Source organism: Macaca mulatta, chromosome X (assembly GCF_049350105.2).
Source record: "Macaca mulatta isolate MMU2019108-1 chromosome X, T2T-MMU8v2.0, whole genome shotgun sequence".
Lineage (NCBI taxonomy): Eukaryota > Metazoa > Chordata > Mammalia > Primates > Cercopithecidae > Macaca > Macaca mulatta.
Window position 1 is genome coordinate 78922545 of NC_133426.1, and position 14727 is coordinate 78937271.

Below are 14727 nucleotides of genomic sequence, written 5' to 3' on the forward strand. Positions count from 1 at the left end.
TTTTCATAATTTGAGACATTTTTTTCTTAAGTATACCTGAAGTTTTGTAATTTTGCTGAGCTTTGCCAAGAACCAACTTTTGATTTCACCAAATTTCTCTATTGTTTTTCTATTCTTTATTTCAGTTCTTCTTGCTCTAATTTTTATTTTTAATTTATTTAGTTTTTTGAGACAGAGTTTTGCTCTGTCACCCAGAGCTGGAGTGCAGTGGTGCAATCTCGGCTCACTGCAACCTCCATCTCCAGGGTTCAAGTGATTCTCCTGCCTCAGCCTCCTGAGTAGCTGGGACTACAGGAGCACACCACCACGTCCGGCTAATTTTTTTATTTTTAGCAGAGACAGGGTTTCACCATGTTGGCCAGGCTCGTCTCGAACTCCTGACTTCAGGTGATCCACCCGCCTTGGTCTCCCAAAGTGCTGGGATTATAGGTGTGAGCCATCATGCCCCACCTAATTTTTATTATTTCTTTTCCTCTGCTTGCTTTGGGTTTAGTTTGCTCTTCTCTATTTTCTTAAGATGAAAGATTAAGTTATTAATTTGTAATCTTTCTTACTGTTAAGCAGGCCTTTGCAGTTACAAATTTCCCTCTAAGTACTGCATTCATTGCACTCCATAAGTTTTGGCATGTTTTGTTTTTGTTTTCATTCATCTCAGAGTATTTTCGAACTTCCTTTGTGATTTCTTTTCTTTCCTTTATTTATTTTTATTGGGAGGGGTGCACCATTTCTGGAGGTACTGCAATACCAGGTTGATGCATGGAGTGGAGGAAACTGGTTCTTATTCCATCTCCCTGCTCCAAAAATCCATTTAATATATTGTCCTCAGATAGAGGATGTATCAGTTATTAAACTGATAAGGACAGATACTACACTTGAACTTAGCCAAAAGGCCATGAAGCAACGTGATTTCTTCTTCAACCTATTTGTATTAGGAGTGTGCTGTTTAATTTCCACATATTTATGAATTCCCCAAATCTCCTTCTTTTATTGATTTCTAATTTCATTCCTTTCCATCAAATTTAATTCTAAAGTACTTTGTATGATTTCAATCCTTTTAAATTTACTGAGACTTGTTTTGTAATCTAACTTATGTTCTGTCCTAGAAAATGTTCCATGTGCACTTGAGAAGAATGTATATTCTGCTCTAGTTGGTTTATCATGTTGTCCAAATCTATTTCCTTGTTGATCTTCTCTCTAGCTGTTCTATTTATTATTGAAAATGGGGTATTGACTTCTCCAACTATTATTGTTAAATTTCTTATTTCTCTTTTTCACTTCTTTAGTTTTTGTTGCATATATTTTGGTGCTCTGTAGTTAGGTGACATATATTTATAATTTTGTCTATTAGTATAGCCACACCAGCTCTCTTTTGGTTACCGTATGCATGCTATATCTTTTGCCATCCTTTTACTTCCAACCTACGTGTGTCTTTGAATTTAAAGTATTTCTTTTATGAATAACATATAGTTGAATTATGTTTTTAAAATCCATTTGACCAATCTCTAATTTTGAATTGGAGTGTTTAATCATTTACATTTAATATAATTACTGATAAGGCATAGCACAGTCTATGTATGCCACATTGCTACTTGTTCTCCATGTCTTAGGCGTTTTTGTTCCTTGATTCATTCCTCCATTACTGCATTCCTTTTTTATTAAATAGATATCTTCCAGTGTACCATTTTAATTTTCTTGTTAGTTTACATATATAAAAATGTATTATATATATATAAATATGTGTATATATGTGTGTGTCTGTGTGTGTGTATATATGTATATGTATATTTATTTTCTTAGTGGTTGCCTGAGTATTATAATTAACATCTTAACTTTTAACAATACAGTTTGGATTAATATCAACTTAATTTCAATAGTATATGTTATGGTTTGGATATGGTTTGTTCGTCCCCACCAAAACTCATTTAAAACTTGATCCCCAGTGTGGCAGTGTTGGGAGGTGGGCCTAGTTGGAGTTGTTTGGGTCATGAGAGAAGATTTTTCATGAATGGCTTGGTGCGGTTCTCATGGTAGTGAGTTCTCACTCTGGCAAAACTGGATTAGTTCTTGCAGAAATGGATTAGTTCCTGCAAGAGTGGGTTGTTATAAAGCCAGGGTGCTCCTCAGATTTTGCCTCTTTGCATGTGCCTTCCTACTCTTTGACCTTTTGCCATGTTGTGACACAGGACAAAAGCCCTTACCAGAGGCCAAGTTAATGCCAGCACCATGCTTCTTGAACTTCCTAGCCTCCAGAACCATGAGTTAAATAAACCTCTTTTATTTATAAATTACCCAGCCTGAGGTATTCTGTTATAGCAACACAAAATGGCCTAAGTACATAAATACTTTGTTCCCATATAGCTCCATTTTCATGCCTCTCCTTTGCGTTGTTATTGTCACACAAATTATATCTTCATGCATTGTGCACTTATCAAAGTGGATTTATTGCTTTATGCAGCTGTGTTTTAAATCATATATAGAAGAAAAGAGTTACAAAGAAAAATATATTTGTACTTTGATATTTACTTATGTAGTGAATCTTACTGGTGGTCTTTATTTCTTTATGTGGATTCAAGTTGCTGTCTAGTGTCCTTTCATTTCAGCCTTAAGGATTCCCTTCAGTTTTTTTTTTTTTTTTTTTTTGAGATTGGTCTTGTCGCCCAGGCTGGAGTGCAATGGCGCAATCTCGGATCATAGCAACCTCTACCTCCAGGGTTCAAGCAATTCTCCTGCCTGAGCCTCCCGAGTAGCTGGGATTACAGGCACCCACCACCATTCCTGGCTAATTTTTGTATTTTTAGTAGAGATGGGGTTTTGCCATGTTGGCCAGCCTGGTTTTGAACTCCTGACCTCAGGTGATCGGCCCGCCTCGACCTCCCAAAGTGCTGTGATTACAGGTATGAGCCACTATGCCCGGCCACCATTTAGTTATTTTTAATATAATTTCTATTTATTGATATTCTTTATTTGGTGAGACATGTCATACATTCCTTTAAATTTTGGTACATATTTAAAATAACTAATTTAAAGTCTTTGTCTAGTAATTCCAATGTTTGGAGATCCTCAGTGACAGTTTATGTTGATATTTTTTCCTATGTACTCACCATTTCTTGTTTCTTTGCATATCTTACAACTTTTGTTAAAAATTGAACGTTTAAAATTATATGTGGTAACTCTGGAAAACAAATTCTCCCTCTTCCCAGAGTTTTGTTGTTGTTGCTGCTGTGTTTATTTGTTTAGTGTTTTTTTTTTTTTTTTTTTTTTGAGACGGAGTCTCACTCTGTCACCCAGGCTGGAGTGCAGTGGCATGATCTCGGCTCACTACAACCTCCAGTTTCTGGGTTCAAGAGATTCTCCTGCCTCAGCCTCCCAAGTAGCTAGGATTACAGGCATGTGCCATGATGCCCGGCTAATTTTCTTTTGTATTTTCAGTAGAGACGGGGTTTTGCCATGTTGGCTAGGCTGGTCTCAGACTCCTGACCTCAAGTGATCCACCTGCCTCGGCCTTTCAAAGTGCTGGGATTACAGCCATGAGCCACCACACCTGGCCTGTTTAGTGGCTTTTCTAAATTAATTCTGCAAAGTCTGGATTCTTTGTCATGTGGAGTCACAGAAGTCTCTGCTTGCTTAGCTTAGTGGTCAGCTAACGATTGTACAGAGATTTGCTTAAATTCATGGAGCCAGTAAGTCTCCCAGTCTTTACCAAGGTGCTCTGTGTGTGTGTTGGGGGCATGCCCTCAACATTCTGTCAGTTAACAACTTTGCCTTAGCACTTCACTTGTACAGAGCTTGAAGTTCAGCCATAGGTGAGAACTTTGGCCTTTCTCAGGTGTTTTCTGAGCATGTGCACAGCCTTGGGAATGCATATCATCCTGTGCATATGCACAGCCTTTTAGATTCCCAGGAATTTGTTGGAGCTTTTCTAAGCCCCATATGGACACCTCATTCCCCAGCAGTTACTTTTAAGCTTTTTGGTTAGCTTAATGTTCACCACAACTGTTGTCTATTACCATAGGCAGCTGTAAAGTTAATCATTTGTCTCTAATTATTTTTGACAAATACCCCAAGGAAAAAGTTTTTCACACTGAGCACACTCTTGAATCATGCCTAATAAAAAAAGCCTTGCAAGTGGGGTCTTCCAAGGAACCGCTAGACAGGCCAAATATTAATTCTTCAGAAATGAGGCTTGGAAGGAGCTCCAACATTCTACTCCATGTTCTGTTCCCTCTGGTGGCTGCCAGGCTGCTGGTTTTCACCATGATTGTAGGCTGTTGGTTTTCAAGGCTACCATTTCTACCTGTTTTTGTAAATCAAGTTTTATTGGAACACAACCAACACTCATTCATTTACATACTGTCTATGGCTGCTTTTGTGTACAACAGCAGAATTGAGTAGTTGGGAGTAGTTGGGACAGAAATCATATGGTCTGAAAAGCGTAAAATATTTATGGCCTAGCCCTTTATTCTAAAAGTTTGCTACTCCTACTCTAGACCAGTGCTGTTTAGTAGAAATATAATGTGAGCCACATATATAATTAAAAATATTTTGAGTAGTCACATTAAAAAATTTTTAAAAGTGAAATTATTTTTAAGAATATTTTATTTAACCTAACATATTCAAAATATTATCAATTTGGCATATAACCAATATAAAATTACTAATAAGATATTTCACATTTTCTTCTAAGTCTTTAAAATCTGGTGTGTACTGAAAATTTACAGCACATCTCAATTTGGACTAGCCACATTTCAAATGCTTACTAATCACTAGTGGCTACTGGTTACCATATTGGATAGCATAGCTCTAGATTCTTGGTGCTCAAAATGTGGTACCTGGTTTGGCAACATTGTATCACGCAGGAGCTTGCAAGAATGGCGCAATCTCAAGCTTCAGCCTGGAGGAACTGAATCGGAATTTGCATTTAACAAGCTCTAGGTAATTCATATGCATATTAAAGTTTGAGAAGTAGAGCTCTATACCATTTTGCTATACTACCTGCCTTTGGGATAAAGACCCAGTACACACAAGGTATTACTCTAATATAAAATATAACCCTCTGGTTATCATTCTATCATAGATCTTGGTGGAATTGTCTGAAAATGAATTAACTAAGATGACAGTGCGCTAGGTGCTATGCTAGGCACTGTGGGGTTTGCTGACCTGAAGAGGACATGGTCTCTTCTTTCAGGGAACTCACAACTGCCCAAGGATGCCTGGAGAATAATACTCTGCATACGAAATCCAATCTTCTGCACTAAAATCCTCTAAACAACTTTTCCATCTCTAATGTAAATGTGGCAACCAGGCACTGGATTACTCAAGCAGGCATTCAACTCAAGAGGTTCATGGGACAGAAACAAAACAGTTTCACTCAATTTGAAATTGGCTCACGGCAACGGTCTGAAGCAAACACTCAAGCTTTAGGATATGAACTCAATGGGTCATTCTGAAAGGGTAGCAACCCTGTGTTTGTATAACAGGAAAGTTATAACATTCATCATGCTCGGATTCAGGAACTGTGCACTCAAGTCAAGAGAAATCTGACAGTCTGATTTCCAGGTTCCAGTGACTTGGAATAGAAATTCCTATTTAAAGCAAAGAAAATAAGAAATGAGGAAGTGCCAGTCCTTGTTTCTCTGTGTAGGTGTTGACAAGCTATTAAATCATTAGGCTGTCCCTTGCCAGAAGCAGCAGAATAAATCTTGGAAGTTGACAAATGGTCAGCAGCTCTGTGTGTGCCTGCACAGTCAGAAGCACACACAAAGGGCACACTGTTTCCCTTGGTTTATCTCCTGGCTGTGTAAATATTTCATCTGACATTTGGATTGGATTCTGAGCTAGTTTCCCACCAAGCTGATGGTTTTTTAATCTGCTTTCATCAGCCTACAATAAACTGTCTAACCTGTCTGCACAGCGCAGTGTACTCTGCCCACTGGCAAACAGAACAAATGGAACCAGGAGATCCTGACATACTTTTTCAGATGTCTGAAGACGAGGAATTGCACCCAAGCTCTGCCCAAGCCAGAAACACAAGCTATGAGGCACTTGCCTCATCCTGTTATACCAGCACCCAAGAGCCCTTCCTAGACTAGACCAGTGCCAGCAGGAGGTCACAACACATAACTTGGGCCTGCCATCCTATTAAGACAGATCTTTGGCTCAGCACAAATATGCCACTGCCAAAGATGAGGGTGGCTGTAATCTCATTCACTCTAGGTTGTATTCATGCTGGCTTCCTTTCAATTTCAGATGAGTTCCTTCAGTTGTCCAAAATGTAGGAAATGCTGTGATAACCCAAACCACAAATTACTGGCTCAGAAAGCTCCTATGCAGTAATAAAAATAAAGGAAGTACTGATACATGCTACAACATGGACGACCCTTTAAAACATTCGGTTAAATGAAAGAAGCCAGTGATAAAAGAGCACATATTGTAGGATTCCATTCATATGAAATATTCAGAATAGCAAATCTATAGAGGCAGAAAGTAGATTGGTTGTTGCCAGGGGGTAGGGGAGGAGGAGATTGATTGCTAGTGAGCATGGGATTTCTTTTAGGGGGAATAATAATGTACCAGAATTAGGTAGTGGTAATGGTTGCATAACTTTGTGAATATACTAAAACCCACCGAATTGCACACTTTAAATGGGTGAATTTTGTGATATGAGAATTACATCTTGCTAAAGCTGTTTAAAAACACTTGAGTTATTAGATGATTTTTCCTTCTCCCCCTTAAAAAGCTCCCATAGATCAATCTTCTCAGCCTTGTTATTTTGTATTCTACTTATAGGAGAAGGATGTAAAAGAAAGGCATACAAGCTGGTACTAGGAAAGCTACAGGATCAGAAAGGGCTACCCAGTCTACTGCTACAGTCCTCTATCATTCATTCACTTATCCATTCATTGAAAGTCTGCTATGTATTAGGCACTGCGGATACAGCATTAAGAAACACTGCTCTATTAGGAGCTTATGATAATGATGTTTCTAACATTGACCCTGAGACCCCCAGATTCATGAATTGCCTTCTGAATCATCAAAGGTTAAAATGTATAATTGCATTAATTATACAGTGCTATTTGTATGCTGGTTATTTTGAAATTGGGCATTCATGGATTTATGGATGATACACCTCTCTAAAGGTTTCTATACTTGAGGTATAAACTATATTGGATAATTTATACTAATAGTAGAGCAAAATATTTAAAGAACAAGGCAGAATACAAACTTACTGTTTCCCCAAGGAAGTTTCCCCAAGATGTTGTAAGCAAGAATTCTTGACAAAAATAGCCAAACCATGTACTTCGAGGTTTCCTTCTTCACAAAGAATTGCTTTTGTGAATCCACAGGCTTTATTAAGAGGTAGCCTTGGCCGGGCACAGTGGCTCATGCCTGTAATCCCAGCATTTTGGGAGGCTGAGGTGGGAGGATCACGAGGTCAGGAGATCGAGACCATCCTGGCTAACACAGTGAAACCCTAACTCTACTAAAAATACAAAAAATTAGCCGAGTATGGTGGTGGGTGCCTGTAGTCCCAGCTACTCGGGAGGCTGAGGCAGGAGAATGGTGTGAACCCGGGAGGCGGAGCTTGCAGTGAGCCGAGATCGCGCCACTGCACTCCAGCCTGGGCCACAGAGCAAGACTCTGTCTAAAAATAAATAAATAAATAAATAAATAAATAAATAAATAAATAAAAGAGGTAGCCTTTTTCTCTTTGTCTCAGTGTAAAGACATATATCTACTGGTATACTTCTGGCATCAGAATGGGGAAAGCTGGCACAAAGAAACTCAATTGTTCATTTCTTCAGGCAGTGTGTTAGATGGAGAAATATAATAACATTTGATCTTTGGAGTCAGGGAGGCCTAAGTTCACATCCTAGCTCACATTTTAAATTCAGGCCTGCATCATCTCTTAACAGTTTCTGAGTTGCTCTTCCTATCTCCAGTCATGTGCCTCTCAAATTCATCCTTTACACAGCAGCCTAAGTAAACTCAAAAATACAAATCGGATCTTGTCACTCCCTTACTGTAAATATTTTAGGGACACCACAACTTTGGTAGGAGGGTCTAAGCTATTGAGCATGACTAATAAAGAGTTGGCTCCACAGTTTGGCCTTCGAACACCTCTCTAGCTGCATCTCTTACCATTTTCCACCTTACAATTTTTACACAATTGTTTGTAGTTGCACACAGACAGAAACCCACATGCACCCACTCTACTCAGGCTGTTATGCTCTCCTGGAGTCACTTTCCACCCTTCTGTGCCTGGTTAACTTTTGAATCATTCTTGCATTGGGGTGGGGGGATACAACATAGCTGGTAAGAGGATAGACTCTAGAGCCAGACACCAAGGCAAATAAGGGCCCCAGTTTAGTCTGCCTGCCCTAACTTTGGAAGCTAGATTAAAGGTAGTTGAGGAGATACTGACAATAATTGCAAAAAGTCTGTTACATTCTAGCATAAACTACTTTAAAACCATTGTATTGAAAAAGTTTGAGTAAGTAATATATGTATTTAGTTAAAAATTCCAAAGGCAGAAAAGGATATTTTGTAAAAGATGAAGTCCTTGCTATGTCCTAGATACCCAGTTCCCTTGCCGGTGTTTTTGTAACTCTTTCAAGAGACAGACAGCATATGTAAGCATAAAAATATCATTTTAATACAATAAGAAAACACATTGTACACAGTGTCCTGTAATTCCCTTTTCATTCAGATACCTTATCTTGGAGATTCTTTCACATGTATTATATGTAGCCAATCTTCTACTGGAAAACATTTACATTGTTTTTCAACTTTTACAAAGCTATTTCTTAGGACTTCTTTTACTATTCTTGCAGAGCTCCTGCTCACCAGAAAGAAAATTCTTTCTTTTTTTTTTAAAAAAAATCTCAGTTACTTTACTTTCTTTTCCATTAAAAATTGCATTTATTGCGATTTTGTTTTTTATTTACAAAGTTAATACGTTTCACTTGTAGGAAACTTGGAAAAGGCTGGGTGCAGTGGCTCATGCCTGTAATCCCAGCACTTTGGGAGGCTGAGGCAGGAGGATCACTTGAGGTCACCAGTTTTAGATCACCTGGGCACCATAGCAAGATCTTGTCTCTACAAACAATTAAAAAATTAACCAGGCATGGTGGTACATGACTGTAGTCTCATCTGCTTGGGAGGCTGAGGCAAGAGGATAACTTGAGCCCAGGAGGTCAAGGCTACAGTGAGTTATGATCACGCCACTGCACCCCAACCTGTCTGCAGAGTAAGACCTCATCTCAAAACCAAAAACCAAAAAACAAGCAAACAAAAAACTTGGAAAATAAAAAAGCACAAAGAAAAAAGATCACTCATATTTCCAATACTGGTTAACACTTTGATGAATGTCTTTCTAGTATTTTTTATATTCACATATCTACACTTTACAAAAAGGTCTACTCTCAAATTTGAGGGGGAAATATGTGATGAGACATAGTAAAGAAGAATAATAGCTTACCATGTTTTGGTCAGTAGCGTACCTTAAATGCATTATCCCATTTAATCCACACAACAACCCTGTGAAATATATACCTTTCTCCTCATTTTACAGGTAGGGAAACTGAGGCACAAATAATTGCTGAGTCACACAGTTTGGGGAATAACACAGCTGGGATTTGAAGTTAGATATATCAGACCCCAAGTCACACTCTTACTTGCTGTATTCCACTGACTCTGCCAGGTCCCCAGTGTCTAGTAAAATTGAAAAGGCACAGACCCCATGATCCAGCAATTCCATTTGCAAGTCTGTGTTCTACAGAAACTTGCACATGTGCCCAAGGACCAAGTGTAAGAATGCTCATTGCAATGGACTGTGGTGGCAAAAAATTAGGACCAATCCAAATGTCCATAAAGATGTGGATGGTTAAATAAAACACAGAATATCCACAGGATGAGATACTATAAAGCAGTTTAATGGCCTGAAATGGATGTATGTGGGCAGATCTTAGAAACAACATTGCATGTTTCTTCACTGAATAAAATGATGAAAGGAGAAAAAATATTGAATGAAAAAAGCAGATTGCAAAACAATATGTACAGTATGGTACTATTTGTCCCAATTAAAAAAAAATCATTGCCTGCAAATTCCACATCTTGTTTCTGATCACGGTGAGAATGAACTGGAAAGATACACATCAAATTCATGACAATGGATGCCCTGGGGGCACTGGGAGAAGAATAGGACTGGGGAGGAAGGACACAGGATATTCAACTTTTATCTATGATTTTTTTTTTAAGGATTTAAAGATAAGACAAAATCTTAACACATTTTAATTCTGAATGGTGGGAATAAGTGTGTGTGTTATATTCTCTGTTACTATACTATATTTAAAAAATAGTATCAGCTAATGTTTACAGAGCACTTATGAACCAGGTACAGTTCTAAGCATTTCATGTGGATCAATTCATTAAATCCTAACAAGCATCCTATGAGGCAGGTACTATATTAGCTCCATGACAGATAAGGAACCTAACAGATAAGACACAGGTTAAATAACTTCCCTGCATCACACAGCTAGTAAGTGGTGAAGCTGGACTCCAAACCTGGGTGTATCTGGCTTCAGGAACCCTGCCTTTACCCTGTGTCATTTCCACTCTTCGGAACATTCTCAAAATCTAAACAAAACAGCACAAAGCCAAGTCCCTAAATGCTGAGGGAATGCGAAGTGGAGGAATGAACACAACCGTGCAGTTGTTGCCCTGATTGCCACCTTCTCTATTTGCTATATTAGCCTGAGGGCTCCACTCTGGAGCTGAACTAGCTCTAGTTCAGAGTAGAACAGCAGAGACCTCTCTTTCTTGAGGGAATCAAAACAGAAAACTCTACTCTTCCTAAAAAACAAAAGAAAACAAAACGAAATAATAGGCAGAGCACAATAGGCTAGGCCCCACTGGGGATATTACAGGGCACACAATCAATTTAAGCCTGCGTGTGAACTGGAGTTCCTACGGGTTAGCTAAGCCTAGTTCTTTGGCTACAAATGGTTGGGGCAGGGAGAAGCTGGCAGCCATGTAGGGTAGAAAAGTGAGACTTGGAGGAAAGAGGGAAATCCTTTGGCTTCCTCCGGTGGCTGCTCCTCTCCCTGCAGAAGGATGTGCTATCTCGGGCTTAAGGAGTTTAGCAGTAGGAGGAAAGGGAAAGATGGAGGCCAGCAGGGTGAGTTTCTGTAGCTCTCTTTCTGCTGCAGCCTCTGGTTTTAGTAGAGTAATTCCCTCACTCCCTGCTGTCATCATCAAAGCAGCTCCCAGGCTCCAAGTAAATAAGAGACAGGAAAACAGTGGGGTGGCAAGAGAAGTTGTGTAGGGTAGTGGTGAAGAGCTCAGACTTCAGAGCCACCCTGCCTGGGTCTGAATCCTGGCTTTGCCACTTATTCATTTTTCTGTCAACTTGGGCAAGCCATCTATGAAATGGGGATAATAATGGAGTTGTTGTCTTGTGAGGATACAGATAAATAATGCATCTAAAGCGCTTAAAACAGTGCCAGGCATATAGTAATCACTTCATGAGTGCTTGTTGTACTTCTTCTTTCTGAGTACCTGCTTGTTTCCAGGGACTGTGATAGGAATCAGGGATGGAGGGGACGATCAGACAGTTTTTGCCCTTGAATTTAGTATAGTTGAGGAGACAGATGAGCAAATGAATTACAATACAATATAATAAGGTCTCAAGTTACTATATGTGTCAGATATTATAGGATCGCAGGGAAAGGAGTGATAAACTATGGAGAGGAGGGGTGGCCAGGGAGGACTTCACAGACAGATGACATGGAGATTGGAATTTGAAGGAAGAGTAGGACTTCACCCAGCAGGCAAGCAGGAGGAGAGACATTCCTAGTAGAAGTACCTTGGTCAAAGGCATAGCTGGAATCAGGGTTTAGGGCAGGAGTAGGGATAGCATAGTGGGAAAAATAGATTAGGGCCCAATCTAGAAGGATCTTGTGTTCTCCGCTAAGAATTTCAGACCTATAAGTTCTGGGAGGGTGTATGTGTGTGTGTGTGTGTGTGTGTGTGTGTGTATGTGTATGTGCGTGTGTGTGCTTGAAGCAGGTAGATAACATGATTAAAGTTGAATTGTTAAAAAATAACTGATATGAAGGATGGATTATGGGTGGAAGACTGGAGGGATACCAGTTGAGTTCCACTGATCCCCCAAGTCCCACCCCCCAACTCCTCCCTCAGTGTTCCCTTTATCAATCAACCATTTACCCACTTGCCCAAGAAAGAGCCTTGGGGTCTTTGGTAAGCCTTTGCTTTCCTTCACTCCTATATCTACTTCATCAACAAGCCTGGTTGGTCTACCTCCAAAATGCATCTAGAATCTAGAGGACCATAAAGGCCTCCTAACTGGTCTTTCTAGTTCTCTTGGTATCTCTCTGTAATCCTTTGTCTATACAAATGCCAGAGTGATTACACACACACACACACACACACACACACACACACACACATTGCTATGGAATGAATTGTGTGTCTTGCTACCCCAATTCACATGTTGAAGCCCTAACCCCTAATGTGGCTGTATTTGGAGCAACGAAGTAATTAAGGTAAAATAAGGTCATGGTGAAGTGGGTAGCTGATCTGATAAAATTAGTGTCTTTATAAGAAGAGACACCAGAGAGATTTCTTGAGTTTTCTCTCTGCAAACACACCAAGGAAAGGCCATGTGAGAATGTGGCAGGAAGGTGGCTGTCTGCAAACCATGAAGTGAGCCCTCACAAGAAACTGACCATGCTCGTGCCTTGATCTTGGACTTCCAGCCTCCAGAATTGTGAGAAAATAAATTTCTGTTGTTTAAGCCATCAGGTTTATGGTATTTTGTTATGGCTGCTTGAGCTGACTAATACAATTCGTTTTAGCTACATTATTAATACTTGCTTATGCACTGTCTTGTGTAATTTTTCTCTAATTGGTTGTCAGGTGCAGCTTTTGCCTTTCCACTAGTCTATAAGTTCCTAGGAGTCATGGATCATGCCTCTTAAATCACCAGAAGCACCTAAACCAAGTCAGGCACACAGTGGTAGTCAACAAACGCGTATGAAAGGAATGGACACAACTGCACAGGGAGATGCGCTGAGTATTCATAGCTAGAAAAGGATACTGAGTCTCTGGAGTTGGTGTTAGCTTTGTCACAGATGTCTTAAGTGTCTGTAAACAAATTAACATCTTCAGCAGTGTTGTTTCTTCCCTCCATTATGGAGTTTTGGTGAGGCTTAAATATGATCCGGTATTTTCAAAGGCTTTGTGAGGAAGCAGAGAGCCTAGGTTTTTGAGTCAGAAAGATCTGGGTTCAAAATACAGCTTTCTCACTTACTAGCCCTGATAAGAACACTGACCTCATGAGAGGTGCTTTGTACACACAGAAGCGTTCAATCTTCACAGCCACCCTGCAAAGTGGATAATGAGGATCGCCATTTTAGGGATGAGGAAACTGAGCTTCTGAGAGACTGGCAAAATTACTCAAGATTACACTTCTAGTTAAAGGATCAGATCCCCAAATTGCTTGGCTCAAAAGCTCATGTTCTTTTTACCCTGCAACAGGCTCCAAAAGAGAACAAAGCTTAACCTCTAGGAAGAATGACTTCCTATACTGGATTTAACAAGATCCCATGTTCTAGGGACAAAAGTTCTTGGCTTTCTTTAGGGAGACAGGAAGCTGCCACCCTAATATTTAAGTAATATAAGATTAGTCAGAATCAGATTTTCAAAAGGGACCATGACCCAAAAGGAGATTATGAGCTATTTTAGCAGGCTGAGGGTACCATGGGGGGCAGGGTAAATTGCCTTATTTATTATTATTATTTTAAATTGACAATAACTATACATATTTATGGGTACAGTGTGATATTTCTTTTTTCCCTTATTTTAAAAAAATTTTAATTTTTATGGGTATATAGCATGTACACATATTTATGAAGTACATGAGATATTTTGATACAGGCATACATGTATAATAATCACATTAGGGTAAATGGCATATCCATCACCTCAAGCATTCATCATGTCTTTGTGTTATGAACATTCCAGTTGTATTCCCTCAGTTGTTCTAAAATGTACATCAAATCATTGCTGACTATAGTCACCCTGTTGTGCTAATTCGATAGCCAGACCTTATTCACTGCCTCTAACTATATTTTTGTACCCATTAACAGTGTGATATTTTGATACATGCATATAATGTATAATGATCAAATCAGGATAATTAGCATATCCATCACATCAAACATTTATAATATTTCTTCATATTAGAACATTCAAAATTCACTCTTCTAGCTATTTGAAAATATATAAGAAATTGTTGTTAATTATAGTCACCCTATAGTGTGTAGCTATTTTATTTACTTCAGGCACACTGAACCTAGCATTGTGCTTGGCTCAAGGAAGCACTCAATGACTATCTGCAGAATGATAAATTCCCAGTGTAGCTCAGAGGATGAAAGACATCACATTCTGTGGCCTGGTGTAGTGGCCACCAGAAAAATGTAGCTATAGAGATTAGGCCTGAAAGAGCCAGTCACATAGCTGCCAAGGTTTGGAACTGAAGAAGTATATTTTTAATATGTTTTAGAGTCACAATGAAACAAGATTCCCTGATGGGAATTTTCCCAAAGACTGGATCCAGACACCCAATAAAAGGGTTACAAGTGTACTTGCATATAATTTGCAAATGGTTTATGTCTAACTGCATTCTCTGTCATCTATTCCCTGGTG

General features: G+C 39.2%; 1 protein-coding gene and 1 non-coding gene across 9 annotated transcripts in view; both read right to left on the bottom strand.

Annotated features, from left to right (window-relative positions):
• Positions 1-14727, bottom strand: part of HDAC8 (histone deacetylase 8) — a 247934-nt gene that overhangs the window by 42529 nt on the left and 190678 nt on the right. The window lies entirely within an intron of this gene.
• Positions 712-902, bottom strand: LOC114675280 (U2 spliceosomal RNA). The gene has a single exon (XR_003726357.1). It is a non-coding gene; the product is annotated as a U2 spliceosomal RNA (small nuclear RNA).